This window comes from Canis lupus, chromosome 8 (assembly GCF_048164855.1).
Source record: "Canis lupus baileyi chromosome 8, mCanLup2.hap1, whole genome shotgun sequence".
In the NCBI taxonomy this organism is placed as follows: Eukaryota; Metazoa; Chordata; class Mammalia; order Carnivora; family Canidae; genus Canis; species Canis lupus.
In genome coordinates, this window is record NC_132845.1 from 38,912,752 (window position 1) to 38,931,221 (window position 18,470).

At 50.6% G+C, this 18,470-nt stretch overlaps 2 protein-coding genes across 12 annotated transcripts in view; one reads left to right on the forward strand and one right to left on the reverse strand.

Moving 5' to 3' along the window:
- ABCA3 (ATP binding cassette subfamily A member 3) overlaps positions 1-7,554 on the reverse strand; it is a 40,345-nt gene extending 32,791 nt beyond the window's left edge. For 3 of the 4 annotated variants that reach the window (XM_072835372.1, XM_072835369.1, XM_072835370.1), the window contains exons 1-2: positions 7,411-7,554; positions 618-831 (exon numbers count right to left, since the gene is read on the reverse strand). The gene's annotated coding sequence lies outside the window, so the exon portion shown is untranslated. The remainder of the gene's footprint in view (positions 1-617; positions 832-7,410) is intronic. The other variant, XM_072835371.1, reaches the window with a different exon arrangement.
- Positions 7,555-8,820: 1,266 nt separating this feature from the next.
- The window catches only part of LOC140638293 (ATP-binding cassette sub-family A member 17-like), a 78,082-nt gene continuing 68,432 nt past the window's right edge, over positions 8,821-18,470 (forward strand). For 3 of the 8 annotated variants that reach the window (XM_072835376.1, XM_072835379.1, XM_072835380.1), the window contains exon 1: positions 8,822-9,114. The gene's annotated coding sequence lies outside the window, so the exon portion shown is untranslated. Of the gene's footprint in view, positions 9,115-11,801; positions 11,947-18,470 lie in introns of all 8 variants that reach the window. The other 5 variants (XM_072835373.1, XM_072835377.1, XM_072835375.1 and 2 more) reach the window with 3 other exon arrangements.

Consider the following 18,470-nt stretch of genomic DNA (forward strand, 5'->3'; position numbering starts at 1 on the left):
GGGGCAACTTTTTTCAAAATTAACAAGGTGGGAAAAGTCATAAAATCAAGTGCGGACAGTTAATGAAAGAGCAGTTGTTTCATGACACCCACGAGGGCCCGTGGTTTATTTTTTTAAAGATTTTATTTATTTATTCATGACAGATGCACAGAGAGAGAGAGAGAGAGAGAGAGGCAGAGACACAGGCAGAAGGAGAAGCAGGCCCCATGCAGGGAGCCCGACGTGGGACTCGATCCCCGGTCTCCAGGATCACGCCCTGGGCCAAAGGCAGGTACTAAACCGCTGAGCCACTCGGGGATCCCGCCCGTGGTTTATAAAAGGTTTCTAGAAGTGGTTTTGGCCAGGAGGGGAAGGCAGTGGGTCCCCCTTCCCCAGGACACAACCTGGCCCAGCCGAGGTAAACCTTCTTCCTCTCCCAAGAGGGAAATATATAAACGGTCACAGGTCAGAGAAGGAGAGGACTTCCTTTTCTGGAAAAGTCTTGCCCAGAGAAGACACATCCCCATGCTTACTCCTGTCTCTCCGGTCTGAGGAGTAGGGAGCACAGAAAGACAGACAGACCACGTTCCCACCAGTCCCTGAGAGCCCCAGGCGGAGACCAGCACCCGCGAACTGACCTGGGTCCCGGGAGAGGCTCCTGACCGCGGTCTCCCTCCTGCGTCCGGGCTATGGCAGGACTGGCCAGGAGGAGGCGGCTCTGTGACCAGGGCTCTGGGGTGGGGCCTGCGGGCCTCTCGAGTGCAGTGGGGTGAGGGACGCCTCACGGAGCATCAGGAGGGGCCCGCGACTCGCTGGCATGACTCCCCGGCACCTCTGGGCAAAGGGAGGGCGCTAGGATATTTGGAAAATAAGCAAAAAACACCTCTCACCACGTTAGGAAAAGAACAGAGCAAAACAGATGGCAAGTGTGTCAAACAGGGCAGACCCGAGAACAAGGAAACGCGGATTCAGGGAGGCAGACGCTGCGGGGTGGGTCTCCGGTCCCTCCTGGTACGCGGAAATGTGGCGGTGCAAGGAGCTCGCACCCAACACCTGCCCCCAGCCCCGGCTCCCGCTGTCACTGCTCTTTTATAGGCAAAGAACGGAGGAGGAAGGGACGCAGGCCTGATCACACACCCGGTGAACACTGAAAGTAGTAAAATCTTTATAAAATCAGACACATTGTTCCCACAGTGTCACCAGAAATCAAGAAAAACTGTTCCTTGAGCCCTGCCACCTTACTAGGGATTTATCTGTCTCCCCGGAGCGCCGGGTGGCGGCTGCGCGCATGCCAGGCCGCTTCCCAGGCCCCGCCAAGCACCATACGTGCATCTGTTCTGTTTGAGCAGAAAGGAGTTTAGAGGAGATTCCCAGAATTACAAAATCTGGAAAGCTTCTGGTTGTGCAAGCAAATACACAGAAGGAAAGGAAGTAAAAGTTCCTCAAAACACTCGACGCTGAGGCACAGGGGCCCCAGAAGTGGCGACGACCGCTGCGCAGAGCCGCCCGCGCCACCCACCCTATGCAGACTCTCCAGCTGGGGCCACTTGCAAAGCCGCCCCCACCGCAGAAAGCGGCTAAGAACTTCCCCTACGGGCCTCACTCCACTTCTCCAGGGACACACCCGGGAAAGGAAGGAAAAGTGTTTTTTTTTTTTTTCCTACTGAAAGGTTTGTTTGCTTACTGTTAAAATATTAAACGTTACACAAACTGTTAAGTATTTCAGTGTTTGCTTTTTTAGGTGAGCAATTGAATTGGTGCACAGTGAGTGCGTCCTGTGGCTTGCTAGTTTCTGGGAGCTCTTGTGATGGCACACAGGATTCCTCTACTGATGGCTTTTCCAGGAACTTTCATCAGTTCGAGAGTTACGGGCCGTGCCGGCTCATGCGCGCCTGTGGCTGCGCAGGGGCCGCCTGGGCAGGGCTTTCCGGCGCGCGCTGGGAGGCCCGGCAGCTCCGTGTCTTCATCCGTGGTTTTTCTCAGTATGGACTTGAATATGTCATCCGCTGTCTATGTGCCCATGCTAGATAAGTTTTTATTTCAGCGTATGTGGAAGAGAGCCGCGATAGTGCTTCTAGAGAAAGGCCACTCCCGAGCAGGCCTCAGGACCAGCAAGGGGACGTGGACAGGGCCCCAGTGCAAGGCATGGGGCACACACCCTGCTATGTCATGAGCTCCTGTCACATCCCGAGCTCACCGCGTCGCCTTCCAGGGAAGCCCACGTCTGCCCAGGCCTGGAGGGCAGCATGGTGAGAAGGCAGCTCCACAGAGCAGGGCCTCCGCATGTCCCGCAGACAGCAGACAAGCACAGCTCTGCCCTCTTCCCACGGGGGTGGAATGGACACAGGGCCTCCCCGTCTGGTCAGGCTGGTGAGGACCCGGCTCAGCCAGGAAAGCCCTTCCTTATCGACGCGGGAGTCCACAACAGTGAGCCGTGGTAAAGGTCTGTGCGCGTACGCTCCAAATAGGAACTTAATTAATGCTTGTGGGTAGAATCTGTGGCCTTCGACGCTACACAAACAAGAAAAGCATTGATCCCTCCAACAAACATCTGCCCAGAGCTTGCTGTGCAAGGGGCGCTGAGGGTTTGGAGATGGAAATCGTTAACACTCCCAAGCCAAGATGCTCAGTCTGCAAACGTGTCCATGTGCTGTAACTGCTGTCGCCAGAGCCAAACAAGGCATCATGAGCTTCTGGAGAAGACTGAGTTCGTGTGCGTGTGTGTACGACGCGGGGGAGGCTCTGGGAAGGCTCTCGGGAGTGGGTGACACAGAAGGCCAGTGTTGAGCGTCCTGGTAGCTGGGGGGTGGGGGTAGGGAGTGGAAGAGTGTGTGCGAGGAGCAGCTGGTGGTTCTGAACACCTGGGCAGGGAGCAGCAGAGAAGGAGCCAGAAAGGGAAGCCAACCAAGGCCTCAGATGCTGTGCCAAGAAGGCAGTATGGGAGTCGGGGTGGGGGGCCTCCACATGGGCAGTATGCTGCTCCAAGGGGTTTTGTTCTGTTTGTTCACCCAGCACAGGATCTCTTCTTTTAGGGGGTATTTTTTTGGCGGGGGGGTGCATGGCAAACATGTGAAAATGTCTATGTCAGTGGATTTTGCAGATGCAAAGTCTAAATACCAATAAACATTGTAGAGCATAAGCTGAATGCAGCAGGTGCATTTACAGAGCGTGGTCCCCACCAGTGAACCCACCACTGACCTCCTAGCGGGGTGACTGACACCATCTGCTAGAGGAAAGGAATGGTGAGAAACTATACTCATCAGTATTTGTCTTTCTCCTTTTTTTTTTTTTAAAGATTTTATTTATTAAAAAAAATAAAGATTATATTTATTTACTCATGAGAGACACAGAGGCAGAGGCACAGGCAGAGGGAGAAGCAGATTGCCCTGTGGGGAGCCCGATGCAGGACTCGATCCCAGACTTCTGGGATCACGCCCTGAGCCAAAGGCAGATGCTCAACCACTGAGCCACCCAGGCGTCCCATGAGTATTTTTCTTTAAAAATGAGGGGAAATTGACTTTAGGGATATTCAAGACACTGAATGCTGGCACACCTGCTGGCCTGTGTGTCGGTAGCCACGCACCCCGATTCGGGGGCCAAGTTCTGAGACATGGTGGGCCCTCGCCTGCTGGTTTACTTTGAGCCTTGCACATGTCCTGGACTTGATGGATTCAGGATGTGATGGTTGTGTGCAATCAGAATGAACAAAATCATAGCCAAGGCTTTACGATACTTTGTAGAGATCTGGGAAGTGGCCATGACTACCCTTAGCTATAGGGAGGTTCACTGGTTACCTGGAGACTTGGAACTTAAGAAGGAAATACACATTTTCTTTCAAGAAAAGTTCCAAATCTGGAGATCGTTTCTCTTTCTCCACGACAACTGACTGCAGCGGTGGTGTGTCAGCTAGCTCATTTCTTTTAAGCCGACACACTCAAATCTGTCCCTTCAAGGAAAAGGTGACGACAACGTATAAGAGCTGTGGCTTTTCAAAGTAACCTGTGTTAGGAAGGGAGCACGTAGGAGAGCGATGTTTAGAGCCAGGGTTGCCCGGGGCAGCGCAGGGGCAGTGCCGGGTACACGCAGGCACACGCACACCCACACACCAAGAGCGTCCGGAGCCAGAAGCTCCGCCCGCCCCGGCAGCCCCCGAACATGTACCACCCCACCCCACCCCACGATTCAGCACGGGAGCAGGAGTGAAGAGTGAAAGGCAAGTCCCGGGCTCAGAGCACCATCTGGGTGGCCTCCCGAGGTTCACGGCGTTTCCCTGCGACGCCGCCAGAACTGGGAACCGAAATAAAAAGAACCCAGAACCAGACCTTCCAACGAGGACTCCGGGTTCACCAAGACTTTATAAATGGGAAGTGGACTTGCTCAACATGGCTTTCTTATAAAACAGCAGGTGGTATGGGTCGCCTGGCCAGCACAGTTGGTGGAGCACATGACTCCTGATGTTGGGGTCCTGAGTTGGAGCCCCACAATGGGCATACAGATTATTAAAAAAAAAATTAAAACAGGGCAGCCCAGGTGGCTCATCGGTTTAGCGCCACCTTCAGCCCAGGGCATGGTCCTGGGGTCCCAGGATGGAGTCCTGAGTCGGGTTCCCTGCACGGAGCCTGCTTCTCCTTCTGCCTGTGTCTCTGCCTCTCTCTCTGTCTGTGTCTCATGAATAAATAAATAAAATCTTTAAAAAATTAAATCAGCTTATGTTTTTACGACTGAGCTGGCAGCATTAACATGCTGAACAAATTTCATCGTGTTCACTTTGCCTCTCATCCCTTAAAAGGTATGTATTTGTGTCTGTCCCTGTGTTCATGACATTCAGGGCAGCGGTAGATGACTATTTTACAAATAAATAAATATGTGGGGGTGCAAATCCCAATCTTGTACACATGGCAGCACGCCAGAAAAAGCTTGAGGACGATGTATTTATGCAGGTGGCCCTTGCATGGATGAGGTGGGCAGAAATCCACAAGGCTAGGTCCCTGTCCGGGGCCCCAGGGCACTGCGCTCACGGCTGTGGTTCCTTGCATCCTGAGGCTCAGGCGGAGACCTGGTTTGCTGGCCTTGTGCTCAACACCACCACCCACCCTGTCCCGGGTTGGGGCAGCCGTCTCTTTAGGATATACGGCTCTGAGTTAACAATGAAGCTCCTGGCAGGGGCTGGTGGGGTAGATTTTTAAGTCAAAAGTGTGGCCCAAGGGAAGCAATCAGGAGAGAGTCCCACAAAAATCTGTGCCACCCCCTGCTTTCTTCACCCCTGCTGGAGCCTCGGTCTCACTGCTGTCCTGCTAGCTGTTCTGGCTCTGTAGGTGTAGGAAACGAGGTAATGAGGTGACTGAGGGTCCCCGGGGAGAGGTAACCATGGGTCTTCTGCAGCAAGCTCATTACTCAGCTCCTGCAAATGTACCTGTGTGCCTGCTGACTCCAAATCTCTGAGCCATTCAGGGGGACGAGTGCTGCCCAAGTCTCCCGGGACAGGGACTGACACGCCTTATACTTTCCCAAGGGGGTCCAGGCCTCCTGGGGTTTTGTCTTCTTGGAAAATCAGTCCAGTCCAGCCCTGCTGTGAAGCAGCCACAGACAACCCCAGTTCAGGGGTTCTTCATTTTGGCTGCACAATGGAATATTCTGGGGTGCTTTAACACAGAAAGTGACATCAGAGGCCCACCCCTAAAGATGCTGGGCTCTAGCCTGGGCATGGGACTTGTTCTGGGGTGATTCTAATGAGCAGCCAGGGTCGAGACCTTCCACTCTTGTTGAAAGCCACCCCTCCACCTCTGGACACCTGCAGCAGCTCTTCTGATGTCTCGAGTGGTACTTGCCTCATTCTGTCTGATGCCTCAGTTACTTGTGAATAAATCATTCTCTTTAGCTCTATCCTAAGCTCCCCAAGAGCAGGGACCACATCCAATTCATCTTTCCATCATGGGCAGAGTCTTGCCCATCCTTCTCCCCAGGTTCTAGAATGTTTTCTTTCCTCTTTACCAACTCAACAACAGATGAATCTACTGTCATCTTGGGAAGCAGGGCTGGAGAAGAGACAGTCAAGTGGGGAGTCTTCCCTGGGCCTCCCCAGTTGAGACTAAGTCAAAACAGGTTCCCATGGGACTGGTACATGCACTGGGTAAGGCTAGTGTCATTTAAAAAACCACCTGAGCTCATCACTCTTTTTCCAAACAGCAGTCTCGTCAGGATGATGGGAAATCGCCAGACAGGGAACCATGTCATCCTCTTAATCAGATATGATGACCAAGTGTGCAATTAAACAACAACAAAAAGATCTGTAAGGATTTAAAAGAAAAGAGCTAGGGGATTCCTAGGGCATCCATTTTTACCTATTTTCCCTTTTTCTTATTTTTCCTTGATGTAAACTTTCTAAAGGAAAACAGCCTTGATCTTTTCAAGTTTACACAAGGCAGCACCCAACCGTTCAGAATCAAATGACACAGTTGCTCAGGAGAAAAAAGCCAGCTTGACTCCCCTGCACCCTGCCCTCTTCTCTGCTCTGTCACAGGGTGTCGGCCACCCTTTGAACAAGCGTTTCTCCATTGCCTGTTATGTGCCTGGAGCCCAAGCCCTGATCAGACCGAGTCAGGGCAGTAAGTGGGCCCTCGGGTCATGAGGCAAAGGGGTGGACAAACAGAAACCCGGGGTAAGGCAGTGGCTTTCATCAGGCCACATTCAAGGAAGTGAGGAGGGGCCCTCCTTCGTGCACCAAATGTGCACCAGCTGCACATCTGTCCTAAGCCCTAGTGCAGGAGCCAGCACCTGCCCTCTGGAAGCTACACTGTAGCGCGTGAATGCCAATACCCATTGTCAACGCAAATTCGCACCACGTACCGACTGGCCACAGACCCCAGGGGTGACTGGGGCTGCTGCAGGCCTCTCCACCTGCGGGCGTCCCGCCTTCCTGTCCCCCACATAGCTCCCACCCAACCCTGGACCACGGCCCCCCGACCCCGCTCCCGGGAATGAGGGGTGGGCGCAGGGCGCGCTCCGGGGTGGGGAAGTACTCCCACCCAGCAGGGAATCTGCCCCAGGGATGAGCCAGCAGCATCCCCGCGGCCCAGCTCGAGTGTCCGGCCCGGGGGCTGCACCACCCCCGGCTGCGTCCACCCTCCCGGCTCGGCACAAAAGGGGCCGCGGCGCGTCCAACCCCGGGTCCGCGGAGGAAGCCGCCCACGGGGGGGGCCACGCCCAGGGGCTCGGGCCGCGGGGAAGCCTGAGTCAGGGCGGCCTGAAGCGGAGGCCCCGCGAGGTGCACCTGCCGGGCGGGGCGCGGGGGCGCGCGGGGGGGCGGGGGCGCGCCGGCCGGGCGGAGGGCAGGGGGCGGCCGCGGGGGCAGCCGGGCGGGGTGGGGGGCGGCCCGGAGCCGCGAGTCCCGGGAGCGAGCGAGCGCGCGCGGCAGGTCCCGGCGGCACTCACCGACCCTCTCGCGGGGTCCCCTGCCTCGGGCCCGGCTGCGCTTGGCCTCACGGCGGCGGCGGCAACGACGGCCGGTGCTGGCAGCGGCGGGGCCGCCGGGCGGGGAGGGGGCGCCTGCGACCGCCGCAGGCTGGCGGGCGGCTCGGGCTCCTGCAGGTGGCGCGCCGGCCGGCTCGCGCGTGCGCAGTGGGCCAGCCCTGCGGGTGCCCGGCCCGCCCGACGCCCCGCCCCGCCCCGCCCCAGCCTGCGCAGTGCCCGCGCGCCGTGCGGCCGGCAGGGGGCGCCGGACCTCGGGCAGGGCGAGGGCGGGAGGGAAGGGAGGGGCGGGGCAGGAGAGGAGGGGAGGGGAGGGAGGGGCGGAGAGGGAGAGGAGGGGCGGGGCGGGGCAAGGAGGGGAGGGGCGGGGCGGCGTCCACCTGTACCTCGCTGCGGCTGGAGCAGGCGCGGGCTGTCCAGCCATTCCGCCCAGCGCTGTCCTGGTTTGGGCGCGGGCCCCTGTGTCGCGGAGGGAGGGCGACTGGCCCCCTGGATCCTGGCGCGGGCTGCCGGGGGCGGGGGTTGGTCGGGGAGGCCCTGGGGGTGCTGCAGGGAGGGTAAGGAACCTTCTAGAAAACGGCCGCGGAGCGGGCTGGGAGGCCCACCGTCCTGCGGCGTGTCCAGAGTCATGGGGCAAAGTTGACACGGGCGGGGAGGACTGGGGGTCGTGACACCAGATTGGGGACACGTTAGCAGGAAGGTCGTGACTTCAGGTGGTGAAAATCAGAAACAAACGGAGACCAGCCTTGGCGGGGGGGGGGGGGGGGGCGGGGAGGAGGGAGGGTCCCCGAGCCCACTGAGCCACTCTGCTCCTGGGGCGGGGTTTCCTTCGTGCAGACCCCGCCGGAGGGCGAACCTGACCCGGATCGCGTCTTGCTCCTCTGGAGGTGAGAAGCAAAACGTCAACTACTGGCCAAGGTTGTAGAAGTGCAATATTGTAATCGAGCCGTGCAGAGCCGCCCGCGGCCCCCGCGAGCTCCGTGCAACACACCCCCAAGCCTCCTTCCGCGCTCCCGCTCCGCAGACTGTCGTTTTGGTGCACAATGAATTTTTACTGATCACAGCTTCAGTGATGCATTAGTTTTACTTTGGCTATCTTGAACCTTTCACAGGGTCAGGGTCACCACCGACGGGAGGGTCCCTTAGACGAGAGGAATACAGGTCAGGCTGAGGTCCCCGCGGAAGGGAGTGTCCCCAGGCGGGGGCAGAGTCACCTGCTGCACAGAGGTCACGAGGCCGGGCAGGTGTCACCTGGGACCAGCGGTCCGAGGCCCAGCTGGGGTCACCTGGGGGAGGGGGCTGAGGTCGCGTGGCAGGGGCAGGGCGGGACTGGGCGCGAGGCCAACAGTTGCCGCGGGCCGGCCCACTCGGGTCCCCAACGCCCCGACTGAGCGCCGCCAGGAGCCTACGACTCAGGATCCTCCGCGGCAGAGGCGCACCTGCCCCTCGCCTGCTGCCCGGGGGGTGGGTGCTTCCCCCCCCCACCCCGCAGCTGTCCAGGGGGCGCACCTGCTGCTCGGCGGCTCGGCGGTGTCAGTGCTCCCCCCAATCCCCCGCCCCGCGGCAGTCCAGGGCGCACCTGCTGCTCGGCCTCACCTGGGGCGCCACCTGCGACCAGCCCTGGCTCCGGCACCTCCGCGACCAGGACGCGACCGATGGAACCGTAAAGTAATGACCTGAGTTGGGAACCTTCTGTCTCAGCCACCCCAAGACCCTTCTGGATTAGCGATAGAGGGTCTCCCTACCTGTTACTCTCTGAGGTGGTACCCTTTACTGCTTCTCTTCCTTCTGTCTCCCTCACCAGAAGGGGGGCTCCAGGAGGAGAGCACTTGGTCTACTTCGTGGCTACATCTCAGGGTCCAAGAGTGTCTGGCAGAGGGGAGGCACTTGGTAAATATTTGCTGAATTAAAGAGTTGGAAGACCTGGCTTCACATCTGGGCCTGACCCCTTACCTAGCTCAGGCTTGTCATTTTACCCTTCTGAGCTTCCATCTCCTATCCCTAAAATCAATGATAATAGTGCTAGTAATAATACCAAACAGAGATATTTTGTTTTGGGGTCAAATGAGAAAACGCATAAATGCCAAGGAAGTGGTAGTGCGCAAAGTACAGGGGGAGTTCCATAGCCTGGTCTCTGTAATGAGCAGACAAAAACAAACAAAACACCAAAAAACAAAAACAGAAAACCCAACTGGACACAATCACAACTGAGATGGAGGAGCAGATTATTAATGTACTGCCAGTATCTTAAAAACCCTCTCTCCCCATCATTGCTCCCAGACCACACCCCGTCCCTCCCTCTCAACCCAGGTGTCTGCCCTGAGACTCTCTGAACCTGCTGAACAGCGTCTTCCTCACTCAATCTTTTTTTCTTTCAAGAGCCAATCCTTGCCATTTCCAACTTAGACTGGTTACACCTTGCAATTTTTTCCAGCCCTTTCTACACCTGAAAGGGTTCTGCATGACCAAACCTGGGAAGAGAGCAGGCTGAGTCGGATTTCCCTGAGAAGGAAGGTGAAGGAGGGTATGGGAAGAAGGACCATGCGCAGCAGGAGAGACACCTGCAGGGTACTAATTGACACCTTGGTTCTTGATCCTTGCTGTTAGGGTGCCTCCACGGTAATTATTACCAGTCATCGTAATTATGAACTGAGAGGGTATAAGGCCCCTGGTGAAGGAAGACGTTCTGTGGGGAGATGCTAGGCTCTGGACACCTGTTCAGAAACCACTGCCATGGAGGCTGGGCCCTTCTGATGGATCCTCAAATTCACTTTGCCGCTCAAGGCCCACTAAACCTAGATGTGCCACCTAGGTTGTTCTCTCCCCAAGTCCCAGATGGGGGCCATAATTTGTTCAATGTTACACAGTAGAGGTGAGACTGGAGCCCAGGTGTCGGGGCGTTCAGGCTCCTGGACTCCCTGACAGCCTCTGGTATATAAATCACTCACATTCCCACAGCGTGAAAACATGCCAAGAAGTTATGTGGGATACTCTTTGGGGTTCTCGTAGCTCAGACACTTCTCAGGATCAATGGAAAAATTAAGGTGCATGGTGACACTCCTGAACTACAGCTCTACGAAAGGCAGTAAACCTTGTTATTGCAGAAGCTGGCTGACATAGATATCTACTTACACGCCTGCTACGCATTTTAAAAATGGAACCAATATGTTAGCTCCTATTTCTTTTGCAGGGACACATTCTATCTTCCTATCCATCTGTACCTATCTATGCTTATATATGGACTTTTTTGTGCCCACGTCGGTGGTATTTAATGCTGGATTTTAGAATACAGCTTCTCTGATTGCTTCCATAGGAACAATTGGAGGCTTCATTCTAGACCAAGGGCTGTAACACACTCCTTTGTTCAGCGATTGAGGGGCGTTATAATTACTATAATAGTAATTATAGTGGACCTTGGGCCGTGCAGCCTCAAATTAAATCCTGGCTCTTAAGTGCCTCATGCGACGTCTTTATACCTCAGCGACTTTGTGTAAAGTGGGGAACCCATAGTACTCACTTTGTAGGTAGCTGTGAAGATTTGAAGTATTGAAACATATGGAATACTTCAAAAAGTGCTTGGTGCTTAGCCAGGGCCCGGTTCCTAGTTTTTGGTTTTTGTTTTGTTTTGTTTTATGTTTTTTTGGTGGTGGTGGGGGTGGGGGGAGATTTTGAGTTAAGCCTTCCTTTTTTTTTTTTTTTAAACAATTTATTTTTATTTTTTTTTTATTTTATGATAGTCACACAGAGAGAGAGAGAGAGAGAGAGAGAGAGAGGCAGAGACACAGGCAGAGGGAGAAGCAGGCTCCATGCACCGGGAGCCCGACGTGGGATTCGATCCCGAGTCTCCAGGATTGCGCCCTGGGCCAAAGGCAGGCGCCAAACTGCTGCGCCACCCAGGGATCCCTAGATTTTGAGTAAAGCCTTCTATAATAATTTGTATATAGGTTCTTGTGTAAAAAAATCTTTTGTGAATTTGAAAAAAATTCTCAGTTTAGTTGGGTAAAACTTAGGAATAAGATCATGGAACCGTATGGAAGTATATGTTTAGCTTTATAAGAAGCTCTAAGAAACTGCCAAAATATTTTCCCACATGGCTGTATCGTTTTGCTTTGCAGGATATAAGAGTTCCAGTTGTTCTGTAACTTTGCCACCACTTAAAGAAATGATTTTCCCCCAACCATTCTAGTAGCTATGAAGTGGTATTTTATTGTGGCTTAAATTTGCTTTTCCTAATGACTGATGATGCTGAGCATCTTTTCATGGGCTTATTTGCCATACATATATCCTTTTTGGTGCAGCATCTTTATAAATTGGGTGATAATTTTTAAAAAATATTTTATTTATGTATTCATCAGAGACCAAGAGAGAGGCAGAGACACGGGCAGAGGGAGAAGCAGGCTCCTCACAGGGAGCCCAATGCGGGACTTGATTCCAGAACCCCCGGGTCACGACCTGAGCCAAAGGCAGAGGCTCAACTGCTGAGCCACTCAGATGCCCCAGGTGCTAATTTTCTTACTGTTGAATTTTGAGAGTTGTATATGCCCTGGATATAGCTCCTTTATCAGATAATCAATTTGCAAATATTTTTCCCCAGTCTATACCTTGTTTTCTCGGCCTGTTAATCTTATGCAGAGAAAGAAGTTTCAATCTTAAGGAAGCCCAACTTACCAATTTTTCTTTTATGCTTTTCATGTCCTATCTCAGGCATCTTTGCTTGATCCAAGGTCACAGGGATGTTCTCCTTTTTTTCCCTAGAAGTTTTAGGGTTTTAGGTTTTGCACATAGGTCTGTGGTGTATTTTGAACTGATTTTGTATAATGGATTGAGGTATCGGTCATAGTGGTTCTCCACCCTACCCCGATACATGATTCCAGTTGTCCCACCACCCTCTGTTAAAACAATGATTTTTTTTTTAATTGAATGGCACCTTTGTCAAAAATTGACCATATTTGTGAAGGTCTGTTTTTGAACTCTTCTATTCTGTTGGTCTGTGTGTGTATCTTTGATCTTTTATTAGTCTGGGCTATGGCACAATTTTTCTGTAAAGGGCCAGATAGCAAATGTTTTAGGCTTTGCATGCCAAGAAGCAAAATTCAAGGTATTAGACAAATACTTGTTATATGAGACTCGTTTCCAAAAAAAAAATTTTATTAGTCACTTTAATATAATTAAACATAATGTTTTTGCTTTTGCAATGTGTATCTACTCATGAGAACAATGGAGTTCTTTTTTTTTTTTATAGGATAATATATTGCTTTGCCAGGGCTCAAAGATGGTGTTCCCTACCATCCAAATTTATTTTATCTTATTTTATTTTATTTTATTATTATTTTTTTAAAGACTTATTTATTTATTTATTTATTTATTTATTTATTTATGAGAGAGAGAGAGAGAGGCAGAGACACAGGAGGAGGGAGAAGCAGGCTCCATGCAGGGAGCCCGACGTGGGACTCGATCCCGGGACTCCAGGATCGCGCCCTGGGCCAAAGGCAGGCGCTAAACCGCTGAGCCACCCAGGGATCCCCTATTTTAAATGTTAATCTGTTAATGTCAATGGGTAACGAGATTTTGTGTATCTCACTATGAATATGATTTCAACTGAGTGTCTTCATGACTTGAAAGGCATTGATGGAATTCTGTTAGATTCCTCTCTTGATACTTTGCCTTAAGCATGTCATTGCATTATAGATAAATTACAAAAAATTGAGGGTGAGGTGGAAGATCCTCAATTGCACAGATAAATGGATTTTGTTTTTTTTTAAGATTTTATTTATTTATTCATGAGACACACACACAGAGAGAGAGAGAGAGAGGCAGAGACACAGGCAGAGGGAGAAGCAGGCTCCATGCAGGGGTCCGATGCAGGACTCGATCCCAGGACTCCAGGATCATCCCCTGAGCCAAAGCAGGCACCAAACCGCTGAGCCACCCAGGGATCCCCAATAAATGGATTTTGAAATATGAACATTTCCTTTGCACATACACCAAGATGTGGAAAATGCTGCTGGAGCTGTAGTCTGAGCTCGGAAGATATACCTGCCTGCTGTGAATTTGTGTAGGAATGGAAATTTCACTTCTTGTTTTATCTTTTGGTAGCATGGGAAGTGCTTACAGCAGCCCGCCAGTACGTGTGCTTCAAACAGTGTTGGCTGTCATCAAAATGACAGTACTGTGGGAGAAGTCTCACACAGAAGCACTGCGACAGCTAACTTCAAAGCTATCCAGTGCTCAGTCACAGTGGTTGGGGGAAGTTCTTCCAACCACTGAAAGGATTCAAAACCAGTCTCATTTGCAGGCTGGGCTGTAGTGGGCTACATTTGGCCCCTGAGTAGTTGGCCTGCCCATGCTTCAGCTAATACTATATTATCTTGACTAGTGTAGCATTAATGAAGTAGTATGTGTCATCCAGTTTTGTTCCTCTTTCAAAATGATTTTGGCTATTTTAGTCCCTTTGCCATTTCATATGGATTTTAAAGTCTGTTGGTTGGGCAGTCCCGGTGGTGCAGCGGTTTAGCGCTGCCTGCAGCCTGGAGTGTGATCCTGGAGACCTGTGATTGAGTCCCACGTCGGGGCTCCCTGCATGGAGCCTGCTTCTCCCTCTGCTTGTGTCTCTGCCTCTCTCTCTCTGAATAAATAAATAATCTTAAAAAAAAGGTTTGTTGGTTTATGCCTATTGATGATACCATGGAGATTTGGATTGGGTTTGTATTGATTCTAAAAATCAGTTTGGGAGAATTGATGTCTTAATACAGACTTCTCCAGTCCATGAGTATGGTATATCTTTCCATTTATTTCATTAAAAAAAAAAAAAACTTTCATTGGTGTTCTTTCATCTAGATTCTGCACATATTCTGTTGGATTTATTAATAAGTAGTTCATTTTATCAGTATTAGCACAAATGATACCTTGAAAAAACTTTGGTTTTCCACGTGTTCCTTACTACTCGATAGAAATACAACTGATTTTTGTGTATTGACTTTGTCTCTGAGGACCTTGCTAAACTAATGTATTAGTTGCAGATTTTTTTTTGGTAGACTCCTTGGGAAAACCATGACACCTGAGAGAAGAAACACCTTTCTTCTTGCCTTATTATTGTTTTTTAACATATATCTTTTTTGTAATGTTTTTGTCTGGCTTTGGTATCAAGCTAATGCTGACCTCATAAAATGAGTTGGGAAGTACCCCACTTCTATTTTGTGGAAGAGATTGTGTAGAATTAGTATTATTTCTTCCTTAAATGTTAGAATTTGCCAATAAAATCATCTGAGGCAGAGTTTTCTTTCTTGGAATGTGTGTAACTATAAATTGATTTATTTTTATTTTTTTAATGATTTTTTTATTTTATTATTTTTTTAAATTTTTATTTATTTATGATAGTCACAGAGAGAGAGAGAGAGAGAGAGAGAGAGGCAGAGACACAGGCAGAGGGAGAAGCAGGCTCCATGCACCGGGAGCCTGACGTGGGATTCGATCCCGGGTCTCCAGGATCGCGCCCTGGGCCAAAGGCAGGCGCCAAACCGCTGCGCCACCCAGGGATCCCTGATTTCTTTATTTTAAAAAAAGATTTTATTTATTCATTCATGAGAGACAGAGAAAGAGAGGCTGAGACACAGGCAGAGGAAGAAGCAGGCTCCATGCAGGGAGTCCAACGGGGCCTGGATCCCGGGTCTCCGGGATCATGCCCTGCTGAAGGTGGCACTAAACCGCTGAGCCACGCGGGCTGCCCTATAATTTCTTGAGTAGACAGGGGACTATACAGGCTACCTATTTCTTTTTCTTTCTTTCTTTCTTTTTTTAAGATTTTATTTATTTATTCATGAGAGACAGAGAGAGGCAGAGACATAGCCAGAGGGAGAAGCAGGCTCCATGCAGGGAGCCCTGACGTGGGACTCAATCCCGGGTCTCTAGGATCACGCCCTGAGCCGAAGGCAGACGCTCAACCACTGAGCCACCCAGGTGTCCCATACCTATTTCTTTTTGAGTGAGTTTTGGTAGTTCATGTCTGTCAAGGAATTGGTTTCACCTAGGTTGTTGAACAAATAGGCATCAGTACTGTTGCTAATAATATTCAGTTATTTTGAAGTTTTTTTTTTTTAAGATTTATTTATCCATGAGAGACACAGAGAGAGACAGAGACATAGGCAGAGGGAGAAGCAGGCTCTTCGCAGGGAACCGGATGCAGAACTTGATCCCAGATCCTGGGATCATGATCTGAGCCGAAGGCAGCCACCCAACCACTGAGCCACCCAGCCATCCCTGAAGGGTATTCTTTATCACATAACAAATTGCCATGTATACTTTGGTATATATATAGAGTCTTTTTTTTTTTATTGAGTTGTTACTATCCGAGGGTGATATATTTTTTAATTAATGAAGTTATATAACAACAAATTAAAAAATTTGTTTAGTTTCTGGTTATTATCTGTCTCAGAATTTTCTTGCCTGATTTCATACTTTTGTGCTTATATGGACTTCTGAATCAGGTTCTTTTTAAAATCCTGTTGAAATCTTTATCATAGGGATGCCTAAGTGGCTCAGCAGTTGAGTGTCTGCCTTCAGCTCAGGGCATGATCCTGGGATCTTGAGACTGAGTCCTGCATCAGGCCCCTGCAGGGAGTCCGCTTCTCCCTCTACCTATGTCTCTGCTTCTCTCTCTGTGTCTCTTGTGAACAAATAAATAAAATCTTTTTTAAAAAAGAAATCTTTATGGTAAAATTTGCAGATTTATTTAGGAGAATTAATAATCTTCATATTGACTCTTCCTATGCAAAAATATGTCTCTCCAGGGACACCTGAATGGCTCAGTCAGTTGAGCATCCAACTCTTGATTTTGGCTCAGGTCATGATCTCAGGGTTGTGAGATCAAGCCCTGCCCTGGGCTGGGCAGACAGCCTGCTTAAGATTCTCCCTCGGCCCCTCCACCCCTCCACCCTTACCCTGCTCACTCTCTGTCTTTAAATTTTTAAAGATTTATTCATTTATTTATTTGAGAGTGAAAGAGCAAGTGAGTGGGGGGAGGGGCAGAGGGAGTGAGAGAGAATCTTTTTTTAAAAATTTATTTATTCATGAGAGACACACACACACACACAGACAGAGACACGGGCAGAGGGAGAAGCAGGCTCCCTGTAGGGAGACCGATGTGGGACTCGATCCCAGGACCCCGGGACCACAACCTGAGCTGAAGGCAGACGCTCAACCGCTGACAACGCCCCCCCCCAGGTGTCCCCAATCCAAACTTTCTACTATAAAACAGTATCTGTGTTTCTGAGAAATTCAGAGTTCAGGGAACACATTACAGAAACCATTCTTTCTGCGGAAAAGGCTGTCACAGACTAGAGGTGGTGATGCATTCTCTACCAATGATCCTTTTCAGGCCAGAATCTGTGGCATTTAAAAAACGATGTGTAAGTGCATCAGCACAGAAAGCGTGCATAGGATGACATCTGGCTTTCCTGTATTGGATTGTGGTGACTTTTATTTTCCCAGATAATCAGGAAAGGAGGTACTGCCTCTCCTCCCTGTTGTCAACGGCAGGGCCATTAAGCTAGAGCATCACACATGCCATTAACATGCCTCACAGTGGGTGACAAAGATGATAATGACCTCTAAGAAGATGGCCCAGCTGCATAACTGTGCGCACCTAGGCCCCTGAACTAGTTTAAACAGTCGTGGTGTGTGTGATAAAAAAAAAAAAAAAAATCACACAGGGCACCTGGGTGGCTCAGTTAGTTAAGCATCTGACTCTTGATTTCGGCTCAGGTCTTGATCTCGGGACCGTGAGATGGAGCCCAGATTCAGGCTCCATGCTCAGTGTGGAGTCAGCTTGACAGTCTCTGTCTCTCTGCCCCATCCCCTCGCTCCCTCTCTCTCTCTCTCCCAAATAAGTAAATAAATTATTTTTTTAAAATCGCACATATTGGGATCCCTGGGTGGCGCAGCGGTTTGGCACCTGCCTTTGGCCCAGGGCGCGATCCTGGAGACCCGGGATCGAATCCCACGTCGGGCTCCCAGTGCATGGAGCCTGCTTATCCCTCTGCCTGTGTCTCTGCCTCTCTCTCTCTCTCTCTCTGTGACTATCATAAATAAATTAAAAAAAAAATTTTTTTTAAATCGCACATATTCCTAATGGATTTTTAATTTTTGTGGGCTTTAAATTTTCTGATTTAATCATGAAGGGGGGCTTAGGGTTATGAATTTTCCTGCTGATGCAGTTTTGTTAAAACAGTTTTTTAAAAATCAGGGATCCCTGGATGGCTCAGCGGTTTGGTGCCTGCCTTTGACCCAGGGCATGATCCTGGAGTCCCGGGATTGAGTCCCACGTCGGGCTACCTGCATGGAGCCTGCTTCTCCCTCTGCCTGTGTCTCTGCCTCTCTCTCTGTCTTTCATGAATAAATAAATAACAAAATCTTAAAACAGTTTTTAAAAAATAGATTTTATGGGGATCTGGCTGGCTCAGTCAATAGAGCATGTGACCCTTGATCTCCGGGTTGTGGGTTTGAGCCCCGTGTTGTGTGTAGAGATGACTTAAAAATATTTTTTAAAAGATTTTATTCATTTATTTATGACACACAGAAAGAGAGAGAGGGAAGGAGGCAGAGACACAGGCAGAGGGAGAAGCAGGCTCCATGCAGGGAGCCCGATGTGGGACTTGATCCCAGGACTTCAGGATCACGCCCTGGTAAAGGCAGCATTAAACCACTGAGCCCCCCGGGCTGCGCGGGGTCTGCCTTTCTCTTGGTGACTTGTAGATAGCTCTGCTCACTGGGTCTTCCGTGGAACACAAATCTTTCATTTTGATGTGGTTTGGTTTACCCAAGTGTTCTTTATGTTTAGTGGCTCGGAGTCGTGTTTAAGAAATCGCTGCCTCCCTCAAGGTCACCGATACACTTTCCTATTCCCTTCACCCTTCCCATTTAGATCTTTCATCCGAAGTTGGTATTTTGTGTGCGGTGGGAGGCAGGAGTTGGATACCTGGTCTCCCGCGGCGACAGCCGGCCAGCTCTGAGCCATCCGTCAGAAGGCC